At 35.6% G+C, this 20,497-nt stretch overlaps 1 pseudogene; it reads right to left on the bottom strand.

The window, feature by feature from the left end:
* Positions 1-1,568: 1,568 nt before the first annotated feature.
* On the bottom strand, positions 1,569-1,688 carry LOC136404722 (small nucleolar RNA SNORA29; annotated as a pseudogene).
* Positions 1,689-20,497: the final 18,809 nt, after the last annotated feature.

Raw genomic sequence — 20,497 nt, 5'->3', positions numbered from 1 at the left:
TGCTTACCAGGGGGCGATGCTCTGCCCCTCCCGGGCGTCACTCTGTTGTGACCAGAGCCACTCTAGCGCTTGGGGCAGAGGCCTAGGAGCCATCCCCAGTGCCCAGGCCATCTTTGCTCCAGTGGAGCCTCGCTGCAGGAGGGGAAGAGAGAGACAGAGAGGAAGGAGAGGGGGAGGGGTGGAGAAGCAGATGGGCGCTTCTCCTGTGTGCCCTGGCCAGGAATCGAACCCAGGACTTTTGCATGCCAGGCCGATGCTCCACTACTGAGCCAACCGGCCAGGGCCTAGTGTTTTATGTTTGATTGAAACTTGACAACCTTTTTTGGAGAAAAAGCCCTGGAGTTCATGGGGATGACTGGGAGCACAGTGGAGTCACTTGAGGCTCCTGTGGCAGGATCATGGGGGCAAGAGATCCCAGAGCTGGCCAGAGTCCCAGACACTAGACTTTCTATTCAATTTTTTTCTTCCCTTTCCCCTATTGCTTAAAAATGTGCTTATTATAGATTTGTTTGAATAATTATCTTTTTTTAATGTAAGCACCTTTATAAAAGCTGAGCTTACTCTCATGTATTTCCTAGAGTTTGTGTATACCCTGGCTGACACCAGGACCTTGAGGGCACAACTAATTTTAAATTTAAATGTTTATTACAAGTTTAGAGAAATAACATTGTGTTTAGTATTTTAATCACATATCCTGTGACCCTGCTACACATATCTCTGGTAGATTTTTCATAATTTTCTTGAGTTTTTCTACAGAAATGTGTATAACATGTAAGAATAACAATACTTTTATTCTTTTTTTTCCAAGATACATGATTTTTTAAAATACATTATTGCACTCTTAAGACCAATAGTTACAGTTTTGAACACAAGTGGCAAGAGTAGATATCTATTTCATCCTTCAGTGCTGGGTAACAAACTACCACAGCTTTAGTGTCCTCGAGCAACTCTCATGACAACTCACAGCTCTGAGGTCAGAAATGTGAGCAGGCATTTGTCAGGTCTCTGCTCAAGGTCTTATAAACTGAAACCAGAATATCAGCTGGGGTCTGTTGCTTTCCTGAGGTTTTAGAGAAAAATCTTGTTCTGAGTTTGTTTAGATTATTGGCAGAATTCAGTTCCAAGTAGTTGCAGGAAACAGATCCCCACTTCCTTCCTGGCTATCACGTAGAAGCTGTGCCCAGGTCCTTCCGGCTGCCCGCACTCATTGCCATGCGTCCCCTCCGGCTCCAAAGCCAGCAACAGAGATTCGCCCTCAACTAGAGTCCCTCTCACACTTGGTTGTTTTTATCTGTCTTTGCCTTCTAGACCCAGATATAAAGCCCATGTGATTGCATCTAGGGCACCTGGATAATCTGCATTCTGAATAATTTTAAATCAGCTGATTAATAAGTTTGCATTTGCACAAATACTTTTCACCGTGTACCATGACGTAATCACAGAAGTGATATCTCCTCATATTCATAGGGCATGCCCCTTCTCAAGGGTGGATTATACTCTTGAAGGTTCTCTTAGCATTCTACTTACCACAACATCCATGTCTTACTGTATTCTTAATCTTTTTTTTTTTTTTTCTGTTTAGCCATTTCATATAGAAGAAGGACACAGAAAAATCCTCCCTCTTCAGATCATGGCAACTTTAATCTATTCCATAAGCATAGCCATGTATTCTTAATCTTAATGGGAAGTCAGTCTTTCACCATTAGCTATGGATATTTTAAATTAAATTTTGGGGGTGACATTGATTAATAGAACCACATAGATTTCAAGTGTATATTTGTCTGCTACATGATCTGTATATTGCATTGTGTGCCCACCACCCAAAGTCAAATTATCTTTTGCCACCATATATTTGGCCCCCTTTACCCTTTTTACCCTCCTACCCCCTTCTCTCTGGTAACCGCCATACCATTGTGTGTGTCTATGAATGAGATTTTTATATTCCACATATGAGTAAAAACATATGATTTTAGATTTTTTGACTGACTTATTTCATTTAGCATAATATTCTCTATTTTATTACAAATGACAGTATTTTGTTTTTCTTATGGTTGATTAATATTAATACCTTTTAAAGTCATGAATCAACTTTGTATTCTTGAGATAACCCTTGTTTATAATGAATTACTTTTTCTTTTTAATTTGCTTTATTTTATTTACTCATATTTCATTTAAGATTATTGAATCTGTGTTATGTGGGACATTATTGTGTTTTTACTTTGGAATCAGGATAATGCTAGCATTATAAAATTAACTGTGACATGTTCCCTCCTCATATTTTCTGAAAATGTTTTTATAGAGAGGCATACCTCAGAAATATTATGAGGTTGGTTCCAGACCACTTTAAAAGCAAATATGGCGCCCTGGCCGGTTGGCTCAGCGGTAGAGCGTCAGCCTGGCTTGCGGGGGACCCGGGTTTGATTCCTGGCCAGGGCACATAGGAGAAGCGCCCATTTGCTTCTTCATCCCCCCCCTCCTTCCTCTCTGTCTCTCTCTTCCCCTCCCGCAGCCAAGGCTCCATTGGAGCAAAGATGGCCCGGGCGCTGGGGATGGCTCCTTGGCCTCTGCCCCAGGCACTAGAGTGGCTCTGGTCGTGGCAGAGCGACGCCCCGGAGGGGCAGAGCGTCACCCCCTGGTGGGCGTGCCCGGTGGATCCTGGTCGGGCGCATGCGGGAGTCTGTCTGACTGTCTCTCCCCGTTTCCAGCTTCAGAAAAATACAAAAAAAAACAAACAACAAAAGCAAATATGGCAATAAAATAATCATACTAATTTGTTGGTTTCCAAGTGCATGTAAAAATTACGTCTATACCAGTGGTTTTCAACTACCAGCCCATGGACTGATGCCAGTCTGCCAGGAATTTCATGCCAATCCCAATGAATATAGACTCTATAATCATCATACAACATCAGGGTGGTTCACTCTTTCATGGGCTGCCATGAAAATCCTAGTTTATACTATACTATAGTTTATTAAGTGTACAATAACATTATGTCTATAACAACAATGTATATTTTATAATTAAAATTTTGTATTACTAAAAAATGCTAACCATCATCTGAAGCTGTTGGAAAAATGGTGTCAATAGATTTGCTTGACACAGGTTGCCACAAACCTTCAATTTGTAAAGAAAAACAAAAATACAAACAAATAAACAAACAAAAAACAGTATCTGCAAAGTGCAATAAAGTAAAGCAGTATAAAATAATGTATGCCTGTTTGATATAGTTTTTTTACTTGAAAATTAGCTAGAATGCAACATCAAAATCATTTGAGCATGTTTTCTCTATGGGATTTTTACAAAAATTCAAATCATTTAATACGTATAGGGTTTACCTGATTTTCTAATTCTCCTTGAGTGAGCTTTTGTCATTTTATTATTTCATCTAAGTTGTTGAATCTAATGACACAAAGATGTATTTAATAGTCCTTTATCATCTTTTTAAAAGTGTTTGGAATCTTTCATAATGTCTCCTTTTGTATTCCTGATAATGGAAATTTGTGTCTTCTCAATTTTGTTTCTGACCAATCTAGTTTGGGCTTTATCAATTTGATCTAATTAATTTATCTATATTTTCTTAATTTATATTTTACTAATTTTTAAATACATTTAATTTTATAACAGTTTTAGATATAAATGGATATTGCTAAGTAAGACTTGAGAATTGACATATACTACAGACTCAGTTTTTCCTATTATTAATATCTTACTATGGTACATTTATCACAATAAATGAACAAGTATTGATACACTATTATTAATAAAATTTAAACTTCATTCAGTTCTCCTAAGCTCCTCTGTAATGACCTTCTTTTCTGGTCCAGGAGCTCATCTAGGTTATCACATTCTACTTAGTCGACATATCTCCTTAACTCTTGGTTGTGATGCTTTCTTAGATTTTTTCTTTCTTTTAATGACCTTGACAGTTTTAAGAGGATTGCTCTGCTCAGCTCTTTCATACAATGTTCCTCAGTTAGCATTTGTCTGACAATTTTCCTCATGATTAGACGAGGGTGATGGGTTATTGGGAGGAAGATCATTGAGTTTAAGTGCCATTTTTATCACATCATAGTAAGGGTACCTCACTTATCACTGTTAATGTTGACCTTGATCACCTATCTGAGGTGATATTTTCCAAGTCCCTCCACTGTAAAGTTAATTACCCCACACACACATATACACATCACATTCCACTCTTTGGGAGCAGTTCACTATATATATATAAGGAATGGAAAATTATGCTTTTCTTCCTTGAGGAGTGAATTTTTACATAAATTATTTAAAACTTATGCTGGGTTGAGTAATAACCCCTTCAAATTTATGTCTTTCTCAGATCCTCAGAATATAACCTTACTTTGGGAATAGGGCCATTGTAGATATCATATAATTATGTTAAGAAGAAGTCATACTAGAATAGTAGGGTAATGTAGGCTGGCCCTTAAGCCAATATGACTAAATTCCTTATAGAAAAAGAAACACCTGTATTGACACACACAGAAGGAAGACAGACATGAGACAGTGGAGGGAGAAATTGAGTGATGCATTTACAAGTAAGGAAGGCTGATTGCTGGAAACTGCCAGAAACTAGAATGAAGCAAGGACAGACTCTGCTCTAGTGTGTTCAGAGAACTCATGGTCCTGTCAACAACTTTACTATGAAAGAGAATGTGAAAGAAATTGTGAAAGAATAAATTTCTGTGTTAAGCCATGTAGTTCATTGTGCTGTGTTACAGCAGCCTTAGCAAACTGGTAGAATTGTTCTGAATAAAAAAGGTTTGTCTCTTCTCCCATATTTTGTATCTATTCAATTGTTCACTTTTAAATGTGCCCTCCAAATGGTACAATGGTAGCCACGTTTTTCCAGGGACTAAAAGTGAAAGGGTTTGATGGTAAAATAAATAAATAAATAAATAAATAAATAAATAGGAAGAAAAAGAAGAGAAGTCTAACCTTCCCCTGTTGGCAGATAGTTTTTGTTTGTATGCAAAAAGAGTGCAGTTATTTGCACCCATACTGCAAGTCAGTTACCATTTATATGCCTGTCCAAGTTAAGGAAAGCTCTCTGGGGAATCCTGCCCTGAAACCAAACTTTCTCACACACATCTGGTAGAAGCCCTTGGAAAAGGTGTAACAAGTAGTCATAGATTCTGTTGTATCTTTGGCTACATGGCCACAGGTACACCCATCTAAAACATCAGCTAAATCATCTAAACCATGATATTAGCCCATACTTGGCCTTTGTTTGGTAATATATTTTCTTCTTTCCCACTTTTATAAATGCTGTCTCTCAAAAGCAAACCATGTCTGCTTGCCCTGTCTTTCCTAAGAGAGGTCTGTTACTCTTTGGGTTATGATTTTATAGATTATGTGGCTTTTTTTCCTCATTGTTGGGATGGAGTTGTGTACTGTCTGATGCAGACAGAACTCTAAAAACAAATAATTTTCTGAAAGTACTTGAAGGAATTGAGCACACTGAAGGAAGTTTTAAAGTTCCATTTCTGTCAGTGGTTATCTACATGAAATCTTAAGATAACTTCAGATATATTCCTCATTAGCTTTAGCTAATGGGGTAATTGGTGAACTGATTTATGTAAAATTATCTATTTTAAAAAGAAAATGGAATATTCTGAACTGTCTTGTTAGGCCACTTGTCCAAGCTCTGGTGCCTGAGGGATTAATGTTTTAAATAGAATGAAAGTCAAAGGTAAGGGAGGGGGTACTGAAACTGAAATTGGGAATCACATTATAGTAGTTTATAATCAGAAAGGGATTTCAAATAGCTTCCCTTTTTCTTTTTCTAACCTATCTTTATCATGAAACAATATTTACAGTCTCTTTATTTTCAATAGATAATTCCAAATCATTAACATAAGTTTGTTATTTTTAAGAAGAAAACAACACTGAAGTGCTTATGGAAATTTAAAAAGTTTCCTGAAGCATAAAAGTAAAAATGCCTATCATTTATGAATAAAGTACTCTCTAGGTCCCCATGCTGACCAGAGATGAAATATTTTCATGCAGTGCGTGAACACAATGCTTATAACAGCGACAGCATTGTACTCAACATTCTTGTGCACCATGTACCCAGAGGTGTTGAAAGTGTTTATTAAATAAAAAGAATACATAAATGTGTAACCAATTTTTTACTCTCTCAACAGACTGATAAAACAAAAACTTAGTTGAGCTAAAAGCAACGAAATGAAACTGAGCCAAGATGAATTTAAACTCCACATAAGAGGAGAAGATAGTAAACAAATATATTAAAGTATGCAATTTTCTCCCTAGGAGGGGTATTAAAGACCTGAGCTGAATTCTTTAAAAGGGGCCTGGAGACACGGCAAACTATGTCAGCACAATAAATTAAAAATTTTAAAAATCCCCAGCAAAAACCTGTTATCTCTTATCAGCAGAGCACTGAATTCATCAACATGAATTAACCATATTTCATTCGAGGTAGATGAAGAATAAAAAAAGGAGGGGGTACTAGGGAAACACACAAGTACCTCCACATAACGTTAAGAAATATGCTAAAAGGACTTATTTACACTAATTGGCAAACCATCTAAATATTTACGTACCTTTACTATTTTGAAGAAACTTTGATTATAATAAAGTTTCAGAGTATATACTAGGAAAATAAATTGTAGGATCCAACAATTAAATATGAAGTTGTAAAGATATTTTTAAATTTCCCATTTATATATTATATGGGAAAAGGAAAGATCTTTTAATACTAGTGCACAAAAACTCTATGTCATCATGTTAAACTTCACTAATTTAGATTCTAATAACAGTTAATATCTATAAAATGAAGTACTCAGATAATAATATGATAAATATGGCATTCAAAATAGTTAATAAGAACCAATATTTATTGGACAATTATTTCATGGCTGGTGCTCTTCTACCTGCTTTATAAATATTAGTTTGTTGAAATTACATAACAACCAAATAAAGTGCATAATATTTTCATCTACATCATGCAGATGTAGAAACTCCTGGTTAGATGTATTGACTTGTTCATATTCTTCTAGCCATTAAGTATTTATGCAGCATAAACCTAGGCCAAGTACCCTGAATCAGAGCCTCTCAGAATTTAATGTGCATTTGGATCAACCAGGGATCTTGTTAAAAAATGCAAATTATGATTCAGCATGTCTGAGTTGAGGCTCTGGTGTCTGAATTTCTAACAGGCTCCTAGATAAGTCTGATGCTGCTTGTCCAAAAACCACACAATACTAGCAAGGCTACAGAATAAGATTTTTCACTATTAAAGTATGCTGCTTTGGGGTGGGGGGGGAAGTACGCTGCTTTGTGTGGATATCAACTGAATCAATCATACATAAAATACAGCAAATTATAGAGTGATGAGACTATTATATGTTTAGGTTTAAAGGATGCTTAGGCTGGCAACAAGAATTGAACATAGAATAATTTGAGTTTAAATTGACAAAATCATTTTGGATATACTATGGCAAAAGTATACAAAATTTAAATTTTTAAAAATATTCAGAACTTGTTTCTATCGAATTCTTTGTCTGTACTTCTATTATAAAAATAAATTCTTATATATGCATATATATATATATATATATATATAAAGTGTTGATTGCTGTATTGTCTGTAATAGCCAAAAATGGAATTCTCCAAAGAAGCCAATAGGACGAGAAAGATGAAATAGAATTAATCTATCCACTTAAACACTGTGAATCACTTAAAAATAAGACATATATTAAAATTACCTCATTAGAAAAGAACTTCATTTGTTTTGTAAGCCCAGTGTAGGTAACGTTTCCTATTCATGTCTGTAATATCCATAGAGATGAAGCATGCTTTTTACACAGCAGGTACTCAGAACTCAATAATTTCTTGTTGTTTGAAATACTGTCTGCCTTCCAAGTTTTACTACAGAGACAGGAAAGGTATACTATTTATAGATTTGGAAAAATTCTATAAATTTTGGGTAGAAGTAGGTTTATTCTTCTATACTTTCATCTATGGCTTAATTATTTAATGTTTGCAATGTAAGGTTTGCTATTATATGGAAAATAAAATTAATTAAAATATACAAAAAGGAGTGTTAGAAATATCAGGAAATTAGTATGTTAGTCCTCAGATTCTAGGCTCTTTTTTTTTTCATGGTTAAAAACACGTAACATAAAATGTACCACCTTAACCATTTTTAAGTGTACAATTCAGTAGTGTTAAGTATTTTCACGTTGTGTATAAAAGATCTCCAGAGCTTTTCACCCTGCAAATCTGAAACTCTATAGCCATTAAACAACAACCACAGTCTCTTTTAAAAGAAGAGTTTCAAGCTCCTGTGTTAAACCAAAGATAGATTTCCTTCCAGACATCTTCCAAATATTTTATTCATACATTTAAGTGTGTGCAGACAAAATTAGCTTCAAGGCTTTTCTTTTGTCATTTTTAGGAGTCCACTTTATTTTATGCTGTTTCCCAAAATATAGGTAATAGGCAAAGCAAATTAAGTGTTATCAAATTATTTGTACCACTATCTAGTTCTACATATCAATGTTACAATATTAAATATGCCACAGAAATGGTGAGGCAATTAGGAAATTGAAAAGGGAGATATGACCAAAAAAATTATATGTATTCTAAAATTTTTTATTATATGTATTCTAAAAAATTTTTAAGTGTGTTCACAGTAATGGCTACATTTATTTTTAAGTCTGCCAAAACTTAGTTGTAAATAAAATGACACCTGCTCAAAATCTGGTAGAGGCTAAATTGTTAATCCAGATTCTAGGGTTTTGTAATATACTTCATATAATTTTCATATACTCTGCTTCCCCCCCCCCCCAATTTTAGAATATGTAAATACATGTTGATTATTGAGCCAGATCCTTCCTTTGTTCTTTAGACTTTCAACTATCTACTGATTTATATGAACTTGAGATGTTTCAAAATCCCTAGTACTAGAAACTCTATTCTGAAGACCTGATTCATGTCATGCAACATTTGAGTCCTGCAATTTTATCTTCTCTTGAGATGAGTTCAACACTAGATAATTTGAAGAGAGTCACTCCAATCTAAACACTAACACATGATATGATCAGTACTCACGGATAACTCGAACTGATTCTTTCATTCATCTTACTTACAATCTGTCAAATTCCTTTCTTTGAGTGTACTGAAACCTAACTGTACTAGAGCTGTACTTTGCACAAAAAGATCTTTTTTAGGGGGCAAGTGTACAATAGGTAGAGGACATAAATTGAAGGTCTGAACTTGAGTGAGGGCATGGTCTGTCCCATGGTTGACATTACAGAGACTTCTTATAGATTATCAAGATCCTGTTTTTAGTTAGGGTAAAAGCTACCTCTATTGCCCTCCACAGTGTTTGCTCACCACTAACTGGGGAACCCCTTTTCTTTTCTTTTTTAAGTATTCGAAAGAGAGAGAGAGAGAGAGAGAGAAAGAGACAGACAGACAGGAAAGGAGAGAGATGAAAAGCATCAACTCATAGTTGTGGCAACTGTGTTCATTGATTGTTTTATCATATGTGCCTTGACTGGGGTTCTCCAGCCACACCAGTGACCCTTTGCTCAAGCAAGTGACCTTTGTGCCCAAGCCAGCAATGATGGGGTCATATCTATGATCCAGTGCTCAAGCCGGTGACCCCACACTCAAACTGGTGAGCCAGAGCTCAAAGCTGGATGAACCTGCAATCAAGCTGGAGACCTTGGAGTTTCAAACCTGGGTCCTCAGCATCCCAGGCCGGTGCTCTAGCCATTGTACCACTACCTATTAAACTGGAAACCCTTTTTCTTAAGTTTGTAATCTGCCTTATAGTGTACTATTTATTTGAGCAATGACTTACATTATCAGCAAATTATCTATACATTTCTAAAACATGGATATTGGGTATTAAAGGAAAAGAGGCTGACTTTAACTTTCTTTTAAATTTTCATCAATGTGGACAAGTCTGAAATTTTTATATTGTAAGAATAATATGACACACAAAATTACCTGGAATAACATAGTCATAAGTCTTCACACAAAAGATCTGTAACTAAAGTAATAGAAAAAAAATAAACCTTTTCAAATCTGCAAAAAGAGTTGAGCTTACAAACTAAAGTTGAATTAGAATAACCAATCACTGGATTAAGAGAGTGTCACAGTAATTCTCCAGGTGTTGTCTAGGGACAGAATCATCAGCATGACAGGGAAAGTTTTTAGAAATGTAAATAAACAGGCCCTTTCCAGGCCACCTGAGTCCAATCCAGGAAGCTGCTCACTAATTTGTTTCAAAGACCCCTATAGGGCAATCTATTGCATCAGACACTTTGTGAATTACTATTATAAACTAGTGTGTATGACGGTAAATTATTCACCACTCTTTCAACAGTGCAAGTCATTTTAATTAAAAAAAGAAAAAATCAACTGCATAAATGAGATATTCTTAATATTTACCTGAAATTGCCCACCGTCCACGTACAATTTTAAGTGATATCTAATTTAGTCTTTGTCTTCAAATATCTGTAGTTCAATTTGTAGCTTTGATAATAGTTCAATAGAGTTTACTATACATTTGTATATACTCTTTAAATGAGTATTGAGTGATCATGATACCTCAAGGTTAATGATAACACTAGTAATTTCTATTTCCATGCTCATTCATCACTTGTGAGTCTGCAGGTGTGGTTGGCTTCTGACACCGCTCCAAGTGCAGAGTGCCCTCCGCTCTCCAGCAGAGCCCAGGATGCTGACAATGCAGGTGCAGGAAGAGGTCATTGTGAGAAACTAATTTCAGGTAGCTTCTTGAGGCAGTGATTCTTTCCTCAAAGTGGCTACTTATGAATACCATGTCACGAGTGATAGTTTTTCTTCCCACCATTACCTTTTGCCCAGGCTTGTGACCATAGAAGCCCCGGCACTGCTGTTTGGAACTTGACGTGGCAATCTGGATTGTTCAGAGGAGATGAAACATTTGAACTAAAACATCCATGAAATTGCTGTAAAAGCTAATTTGAGGGTGGGCATTTTCAGGCAAATGTTAAGAATGTAAAAACAACTTTTGTTCTAGTGCAGCTTCACAGGATTTATGTAGTGTGTAGGATTTCAGAAGTTTCCATAAGAAATAATTATTCTCTAACAATGGATAGAGGCAATTCAAATTAGGTAGGCAGTGATAGTGCTTACTTAATAAATAGGTGCATGTGATTTTGTGTATAGATGTAACTTTCTGCATGCACTCACAAAGCTCAAAGTGCTAACTTTTCATGATAAACATGTTCAGGTTTTCTTTCGGTTATCTCGTGAGCACTCACAGTGGCAACCATGTGTTTGCTTGGTGCCATTATTCTCATAGTTTAATTTGGAGTACATATTATAAATTTTTAAAATGGCCAGTTCAGATTAGATTTATATAAGTTTTAAAAAGATTTAAATCAGTCAAAGTGAAGTCACTTATGCAAAAACTAAACTGACAGTATTTTCATATTACAACACAGAAATTTCATTGAAGTATAGAGTCAAGCATCCACCTGAGTTGAATTCAAATGCATACTAAGTCTTGCTACTCAGACGATAGTCAGGACATCAGTCGCATCAGCATGATCTGTACACTTATCAGAAATGCATAATATCAGGAACCATCAAGACTAAAGTGAATCTGTATTCTAACAGATTCCTACTGCTCAGTATGTTTATAAGAATTTCAGGTGCACAGTACTGGGAAGAATTAAAAGAATATTTGATTTATCCAGTGTATTGTTTTTTTGCCACCAAATACGATCATGCACTTTAATTAAATAAAGCTTTAAGCATTCACTTTGAAGATTAAAATGCATTAAAATTATTCTGTCATCAGTTCAAATCTTTCAGGCCTAAGCATCTCTTAAAATATATAACCATTTTTTATAACAAATCAAAATAAAAATTCAAAATATACACATATAAATTTCTGGATTCAAAATAAAGAGCACCAATTAACATAACTATACAGGTTTCCAGTACTCAATCCTACAACACAACTCTGTACACTGTATTGTGTGTTCACCCTCCCAACTCAAGTCTTCATCCATCACTATTTATCCCCCCAATACTCTCCTCCACCTTTATCCCACAGTCACCACACTGTTGTCCACGTCTATCAGTTTTATTTTTGTCCCCAATAAATTCAATAAAAAAAGAGAAAAAATGTTTTTTGTTTTTTTTAAAGAAATAATCTATTTTTTTATTTTATTTATTGATTTTTTTTAGAGAGAGGGGGGAGAGAGAGAGAGAGAGAGAGAGAGAGAGAGAGAAGGGGAAGAGTAGGAAGCATCAACTCCCATATGTGCCTTGACCAGGCAAACCCAGGGTTTTGAACCGGCAACCTCAGTGTTCCAGGTCAATGCTTTATCCCACTGTGCCACCACATGTCAGGCAAGAGAAAAAATGTTTTAAATAAAATAAATAATAGCATTGTTGGAAGAAAATAGAGCAGATAACAAAGTCAAGAAAAAGCATTTGTCCCTAATATGATAAATACAAAATTTCCAGTAAATAGGCAAAAGACATAGGTATTCATTGTTTTTTATATTTATTTTGCTGGGCCCTCTTTGACAGTTATTTAACATTGAATGTGTTATTTTGCCAGTTCTTTAATTTCTTTACCTATAATCCAGAACAGTAATAATACATTATAAGGCTATTGTAAAATTATATAAATTATATATATAAAGTATTTAGAAGACTGTCAGACACATAGAAAATAATTACTTATCATTTACTCTTACTATCAGTTTTTGATGTTAGACACTGATGTTACAAAATTGGTTGTGTGAAGTTTTTGATCACTGGCTCTAGAGTAATGTTCCTACCACCCCTGAAGTCAGCCAGGACAGTAGAGGTCACAGAAGCAGTTCCCAGGATCAGTATTATTTTATAGCACCCTTCAGCAAGAGGGAAAGCAACCCTTCCAAATGTTGGCTGATAGCATTAAAAATAAAATGTTAGCCTGACCAGGTGGTAGCACACTGGATAGAGCATTGGTCTGGGATGCTGAGACCCCAGGTTGGAAACTGTGAGATTTCCAGCTTGTGTGCAAGCTCATCCAGCTTGAGCACTGGCTCACCAGCTTGAGTATGGAATCATAGACATGACTTCATAGTCTCTGGCCTGAGCCCAAAGGTCACTGGCTTGAAGCCCAAGGTCAATGGCTTGAGAAAGGAGTCACTGGCTCAGCTGGAGCCCTCCAGCCAAGGCTCTTATGAGAAAGCAATAAATGAACAACTAAGGTGTCACAATGAAGAATTGATGCTTGTCATCTTTCTCCCTTCCTGTCTGTCTGTCTCTGTCTGTACCACCCCTCTCCCTTTCTCTCTCTCTTGCTAAAATGAAATGAAATAAAATAAGTAAGAAATGAAACTTTTTCAAGGACATCTTTTTTGTCTAAAGGAATGTTCCACAAAGCATGGTATACTTCAAGGAGAGAAATCTGGCCTGAGGGGACAAACTTCATTTGGTATTCCAGCTACTCCTGCTATTGACACATCTCTTGATCTTTAAAATGGAATGTTTTTGCTTAGGAACAGTTTTCTAGAAGATTTACTTAAAATCAAACTTGTAGAAATATGATTATTTTAAGATAGGTGTATATCTTGCTTAAATGTAATAATAGAAAAAAATTACAGACTGGATTACCTTTGAAAAAGCAATTTCAGAATATGTTTTACAGTGACTTTGATTCAGTGTAACACTACTTTCTTTTTTTTTTTTAGGTGTACAATTCTATAATACATCATATGTATATTGTATTGTGTGCAACACTGTTCCTTAAAAAAGAAAATAAGAAAGAGAAGGGAACACAACTGAAAATGGCTTTAAAAATAAGGGCACATTTTTATGTTTGGCAGATGGAAAGTAAAAATAATTTATGGAATATATAGGGCTGTCTACAAATACAAAGTATACAATAATAACAATGATGATCACATTACAAACAAATGCTATTATATGTTGAGCCATTGTAAAGTACAAATGACTATATGCATTGCTTCGATCTTACAGAAAACTACAAAATAGGTTTCATTATTATCATATAGTATTATTTCTGTTTTAAAGATGACAAATAGAATGTTCAGAGAAGTAACATAATTTGCGCTAGGCCTCAGACAAGGTACTACCAAGAGATAATTAGATGGGTTACTGTCCTTAGTCTACATCAATATCTTTCCTTAAGCCAGGCCAGAGAAACTTTCTCTAAAACAGTAGTTCCCAACCTGTGGGTTGCGACCCCGGCAGGGTCGAACGACCAAAACAACGGGGTCGCCTAAAGCCATCGGAAAATACATATTTATTATACAATACATTTTTAAATAAAATATGTATTTCCGATGGCTTTAGGCGACTCCTGTGTTTTGGTCGTTCGACCCTGCCGGGGTCGCAACCCACAGGTTGAGAACCGCTGCTCTAAAAGAATAACTTTTCTGCTTTTACCCAAACCATATTGTTGCACTAATTTTTATGTCAATATTCGGAGCCTGCACTATACTGGTAATAGTAAGTAAGCATTCAACCCAGATGTGTATATGTATGACACTAAAGTACCTACTTTCAAAAATTCATTCTCAGTCTGATATGGTCCCATTCATTTATCTTTGCCTTCACTTCCCTTGCCTTTGGGGTCAAATTCATAAAGTGCTCCTTATAACCAAGGTCCATGAGTTTAGTACTTATGTTTTCTTCTATGTAATTTATTGTTTCAGGTCTTATATTTAGGTCTTTGATCCATTTTGAATTAGTTTTAATACAAGCAGACAAACTGTGGTTGAGTTTCATTCTTTGGCATGTGGCTTTCCAATTTTCCCAGCACCATTTGTTGAAGAGGCTTTCTTTTCTCCATTGTGTGTTGTTGGCCCCTTTATCAAAAATTATTTGACCATATACATGTGGTTTTATTTCTGGGCTTTCTCTTCTGTTCTAATGATCTGAGTGTCTATTTTTCTGCAATACCATGCTGTTTTGATTATCATGGCTCTATAATATAATTTGAAGTCAGGTGTTGTAATGCCCCAGCTTTATTCTCTTTCCTTAAGAAGTTTTTGCACAGCAAGAGAAGCTAATAACAAAATAAACAGATAGCCAACTAAATGGGAAATTATATTTTCAAACAACAGCATAGATAAGGGCCTAATATCCAAAATATATAAAGAACTCATAAAACTCAACAACAAACAAACAAACAATCCAATAAAAAAATGGGAAGAGGACATGAATAGACACTTCTCCCAGGAAGGAACACAAATGGCCAATAGATATATGAAAAGATGCTCATCTTCTTTAGCTATTAGAGAAATGCAAATTAAAACTACAATGAGATACCACCTCACACCTGTTAGATTAGCTATTATCAACAAGACAGGTTAATAACAAGTGTTGGAGAGGCTGTGGAGAAAAAGGAACCCTCATCCACTGTTGGTGGGAAGGTAAAGTAGTACAACCATTATGGAAGAAATGATGGTGGTTCCTCAAAAACTTAAAAATAGAACTACCATATGACCCAGCAATCCCTCTACTGGGAATATAATTCCATAACTCAAAAACACTGGTACATAAAGACACATGCAGCCCCATGTTCATTGCAGCATTGTTTACAGTGGCCAAGACATGGAAACAACCAAAAATCCCTTCAATAGATGAATGGATAAAGAAGATGTGGTACATATACAGTGTGTCCGTAAAGTCATGGTGAACTTTTGACCGGTCACAGGAAAGCAACAAAAGACGATAGAAATGTGAAATCTGCACCAAATAAAAGGAAAACCCTCTCAGTTTCTGTAGGATGATGTGGCAGCATGTGCACATGCGCAGATGATGACGTAACACCATGTATACAGCACCATGCCAGTCAAGATGTGGGCGGTACAGAAGAAAGTTCAATGTGTTCTCTGGTTCACTAAATTCGAATCCATGACCAAAGTGCAATGTGAATATCGGCGCATTTATAATGAAGCGCCACCACATAGGAATAACATTACTCGGTGGGATAAGCAGTTGAAGGAAACCGGCAGTTTGGTGGAGAAACCCCGTTCTGGTTGGCCATCAGTCAGTGACGAATCTGTAGAGGATAGTTACCTAAGGAGCCCTAAAAAATCTGTGCATGAGCCCACATCGAACTGCAATGAATAGGTATGAAACTGGGAGAGTTTTCCTTTTATTTGGTGATATTTCACATTTCTATCATCTTTTGTTGCTTTCCTGTGACCGGTCAAAAGTGCATCATGACTTTATGGACACACTGTATACTATGGAATACTACTCAGCCATAAGAAATGATGACATCAGATCATTTACAATAAATGGATGGACCTTGATAACATTATACTGAGTGAAATAAGTAAATCAGAAAAAACTAAGAACTATATGATTCCATACATAGATGGGACATAAAAATGAGACTCAGGGACATGGACATGAGTGTGGTGGTTACGGAGTGGGTATGGAGGAGAAGGAGGGGGTTGGGGGAGGGGAGGGGCACAAAGAAAACCAGTTAGAAGGTGACAGAAGACAATTTGACTTTGGGTGATGGGAATGCAACATAATCAAATGTCAAAATATCTGGAGTTGTTTTCTCTGAACCTATGTACCCTGATTGATCAATGTCAGCCCATTAAAATTAATAAAAAATTAAAAAAAAATTATTCTCCTAGAGCTCTGGCCAGGTAGATAGTTGGTTAGAACAACGTTTAAAAACCTCAAGACTGTGTGTTTGATCCCAGGTAGAACACATACAAAGAATCAACCAGTGAATACATAAATAAGTGGAAAAACAAGTCAATGTTTCTCTCTCTCTCTCTCTCTAAAATTAATATATGTATTTTAAATTCATTCTCCTACCATTGGCCATTGTAGATAGCAACGACTGTTGATATTCTCATTTGCTAGACAGCCATTCTCATAGAGAAAAGAACATTTCCACTTTTGCTAACATTACCTATACCCTAGGGCAAGGATATATGTAATGACATTACTGGTAATTGTTTCTACACATCAAAGAAGAGGTGATACTCTTCTGGTTTCTTCTGAAAACTCTTGCTCCCTGGTATATAAATAGTTGGTATTTGATACAGATTTGCTAACGATTAAAATAAAAGACAGGTTTCTACACTGAAAGGTATAAAGGACTGCTGAGAAGGTTAGCTTCCTTTTCCAAAATTAAATAAATGGAAGGTGGTGGGGAGAGAATTTATCTTTATTCTGAATTATATCACAATATCTTTCTCTTACGGAAAAAAGAGAAAGTTGAGCGCATTACACTTGATTAAACTTTTGAATTTTTAAGATATGACTAACCAAATTTTTGTTTGCATCAAAACAATTAAATATAATTGTTTCTAAATCCTTGTAAGATAGAGTGTGCAAAATAGCCATTTTTCTAAATCTATAGCTTTTATACAAATCACTTTCTATTTGCTCTCAGAAATTTATCACTGTGACTTTTCTCACTAATTTTTTTCTTTAAAATTTTTGCTTTGTATTAATTTTGCAGCTTGTTTCATTTTTTGTGTGTGTGAATTTTCAAAACCCAGTTTTGACAAAGGGGTTTCCAGTTTCAACTGAATGCAAAAGTAAAAGAGATGTGTTACCAACTACATAATATCTTCAACATGGAATGAGTGCCTATTGACAGTAGGAGACGTGTAGAGGAGCAACAGAAAGAAGGTATATAGCTAACATTTATAGAAACGGTATATGAAACCTTGATAAATTTCTCTAGGACAATAATCCCTTGGGGCTGACACTCCTGAGTCCAATTTTTAAGCGTGTCCAGGGAAGCTGCCTTTCATGCTTTGCATGGATTCATGCTTCGCACAGATGGAGTCCTGCCAGATAGGCATGTACACTATGGGACACGCCAGGGTGTGATGTTTGTGCTACTTCCCTCTGTGCAGCACGCAGGGTGAAGGGTGAGAATGTGCCTTTGATAAACAAATGCATCTGTAAGATGCACTGCATTAACAGAAATGAAGGAAATACAAACAGACACTTTCATTCATAGTTATTGGGAAAGAAGGAAATGCATGATAAATCTATTTGAAAGAAAAATTGCCTATCAAATCGACCTTAAATTAGAAATGTCTATGATTTTGGGATAGTACTATCATTTATCAGAATTTGTCACAAATACAATTAAAAATATGTTAAAAATCATCCATAATGCTAGATAATATTCTTACTTTGCTGTTCATCTCCCTGATATATGAAGCTTTGGTTCATTTATATCACTCCTTACCTACTCATTCCTTTTCCTACTAATACAATCATAGCATGTAATTTAATGTTTCAGTTAGTTAAAATAAAATAAATAAAATATTTAAGCCACTATTCTTAATATCTCAACTACAGAAATTATCTCTTGGCTTCTCACTTTGTTAGATGAGTCTACAACAGCTTTATTCATTTATTTACTTCCCTACTTCTGTTCTACTATTCAATTTTTTTACATTTACAATGTTATTTATGCGTCTGTAAGATAACAGCTATTCTGTAAGTAACCATATTAACTTTTGTAATTTGTATGGGGATTGATTCTTTGATTTAAAACAATTGGAGAGTATTAGCTTAGTTAGGACTATGTCATATTTTTTAACCTCAAATCTAGGTGGTGTGATTCTTCTTTGATGACACTGGCAGTCAAAAGAAAATATTTCCAGAATCAAATGATTTTTCTGACCTGCCTTGGTAGCAGTGAGAATGCGCTTTGAAAACTTTCAACTGCAGGGTATGTGTTAACCAAGGACCCCAGTAGCTGTGCTCTAAGATAGGTGCTGGTGTGCTGGTGCTGCATTTGCACTGAGATCAGGCTTCTGGGTCTGATCCTAGCCAAGAGCTAAGCATAAGAGGCTCATGAATGCTGGCCCAGCCCTGGGCCATGTGAGACTTTTTTCATGGCTTCAGTGGAATCAAGGACTTCCCTAAGGCTTTGCTGTAACTTCTCCCTTAGAGTGCTCAGCAGTCTAGGATGTTCCCATCCTACCTTCCTTCCCTTCCTTCTTCACTAGGACTCAAACTTCCATTGTTCTCTGACAGTTGTCTAAGCCTTCCAGCTTCCTACCCACTTTCTCGTACATTTACCCTAATAAAATCCTTGCAGGTTATATTACCTTGGTATCTCCTTCTCTGACCCTCTGCACTAACATAGATGCCATTAATTCACCAAAAACCATGCCGAGTTTTAATTTCTTTTATATTTTAAGCTTCTGATGTGCATATTTTCATTATTAATATTAATTCTATTTTATTTAATTAACATTAATATACACTAAATATGTAAGTTGTTCATTAAACATTTTATTTTTATTCTGTTATTTTATTATATTTTATATATTTTTTCAAATTTTTAATTATATTGTCAATTCTGGATGCATGCCATTTTGGTCATGGCCATGACCTCCCTCTCAGAGAACCTGACCTTCCTGCTTCAATTCTTATCCTAGAATTTTCACATCTCCAGGTTTAAAATCACTATTAATTGGAGCTCAGGATCTTTTCTTGACTTTCTCTTCATTTCTTTGGAGGCACATACTCAACTACTTTTCTAAGAAAGAATATGCCATACATAAATTCCCCAGTTTTGAAATTAATAATGATTTTATTGTGACTTAGATATTATTGATAATCAGTCAGTGTTTTCAATTCTAGGAAGAAAATACTTTTCCTTCAGCATTGCTCCATTGTCTTCTAACAAACGACATTGCTCATAAGAATTATGAGGCCCATTTGTTTTTTGTTTTTTACCATCTCAATAATCTTCTCCTCTATAAATTCCCATATAATGTTTTCTATATTATTCACACCCTAAATTTCACCTATGTATGTGTATGAGCTGGTAGAAATACTTTTAAGATCTATATTTCTTTTTAGCTTTTAGAAATCCTTATCTTTCATAATTTCCTGTCTTCCATTTTCTTTGTTGTTCATTTCTCAAATACCTTTAGTTTGAGTTTCAATATCTTGTGTTCTTCTGCATCTTATCTCCATCCGACCTCCATTGTCAGTTTAGTTCATATTTGGTCACTATAAAAAAATGTAACTTCTACTTATTTACTTCACAGGTGACTTGATATTTCTTATGAACCTTGTGCCACTAGGAAGGAAACAGATATTTCAGATAACAATATCACAGTCGTTTCCTGTCCAAACTGTCTATTTATAGTTCAACTCCCTTCCAGTGCTGGTTTATACAGTTCCTTTCATATAAATGAATCTCTTTTAGATCATGTTTTCTTCCCCAAGATGGCAATTGTAAATATGAGGGGTCTTAATGTGCTCTTGTCGTGGTTAAGAGCACAGGTTCATGAATGTCTTCAGTGCTGTTTTCCGTTGTCAGGGGCTGGTCTGGTATGAGTACTGGACAATTAACCACCACCCTTGAATGGGTGTTTGACATTTTGTGGGACATGAAGATACCTGTGCTAGGATCTGTGGACCTTGTCCCTCTGTCTTTCATCTTAAGGCTTCACACTTACAGGCTTATTTTCTC

The sequence above is a fragment of the Saccopteryx leptura genome, chromosome 4 (genome assembly GCF_036850995.1).
Source record: "Saccopteryx leptura isolate mSacLep1 chromosome 4, mSacLep1_pri_phased_curated, whole genome shotgun sequence".
In the NCBI taxonomy this organism is placed as follows: Eukaryota; Metazoa; Chordata; class Mammalia; order Chiroptera; family Emballonuridae; genus Saccopteryx; species Saccopteryx leptura.
The sequence above is the reverse complement of the archived record's forward strand: the minus strand, read 5'-3'. Positions and strand labels throughout refer to the sequence as shown.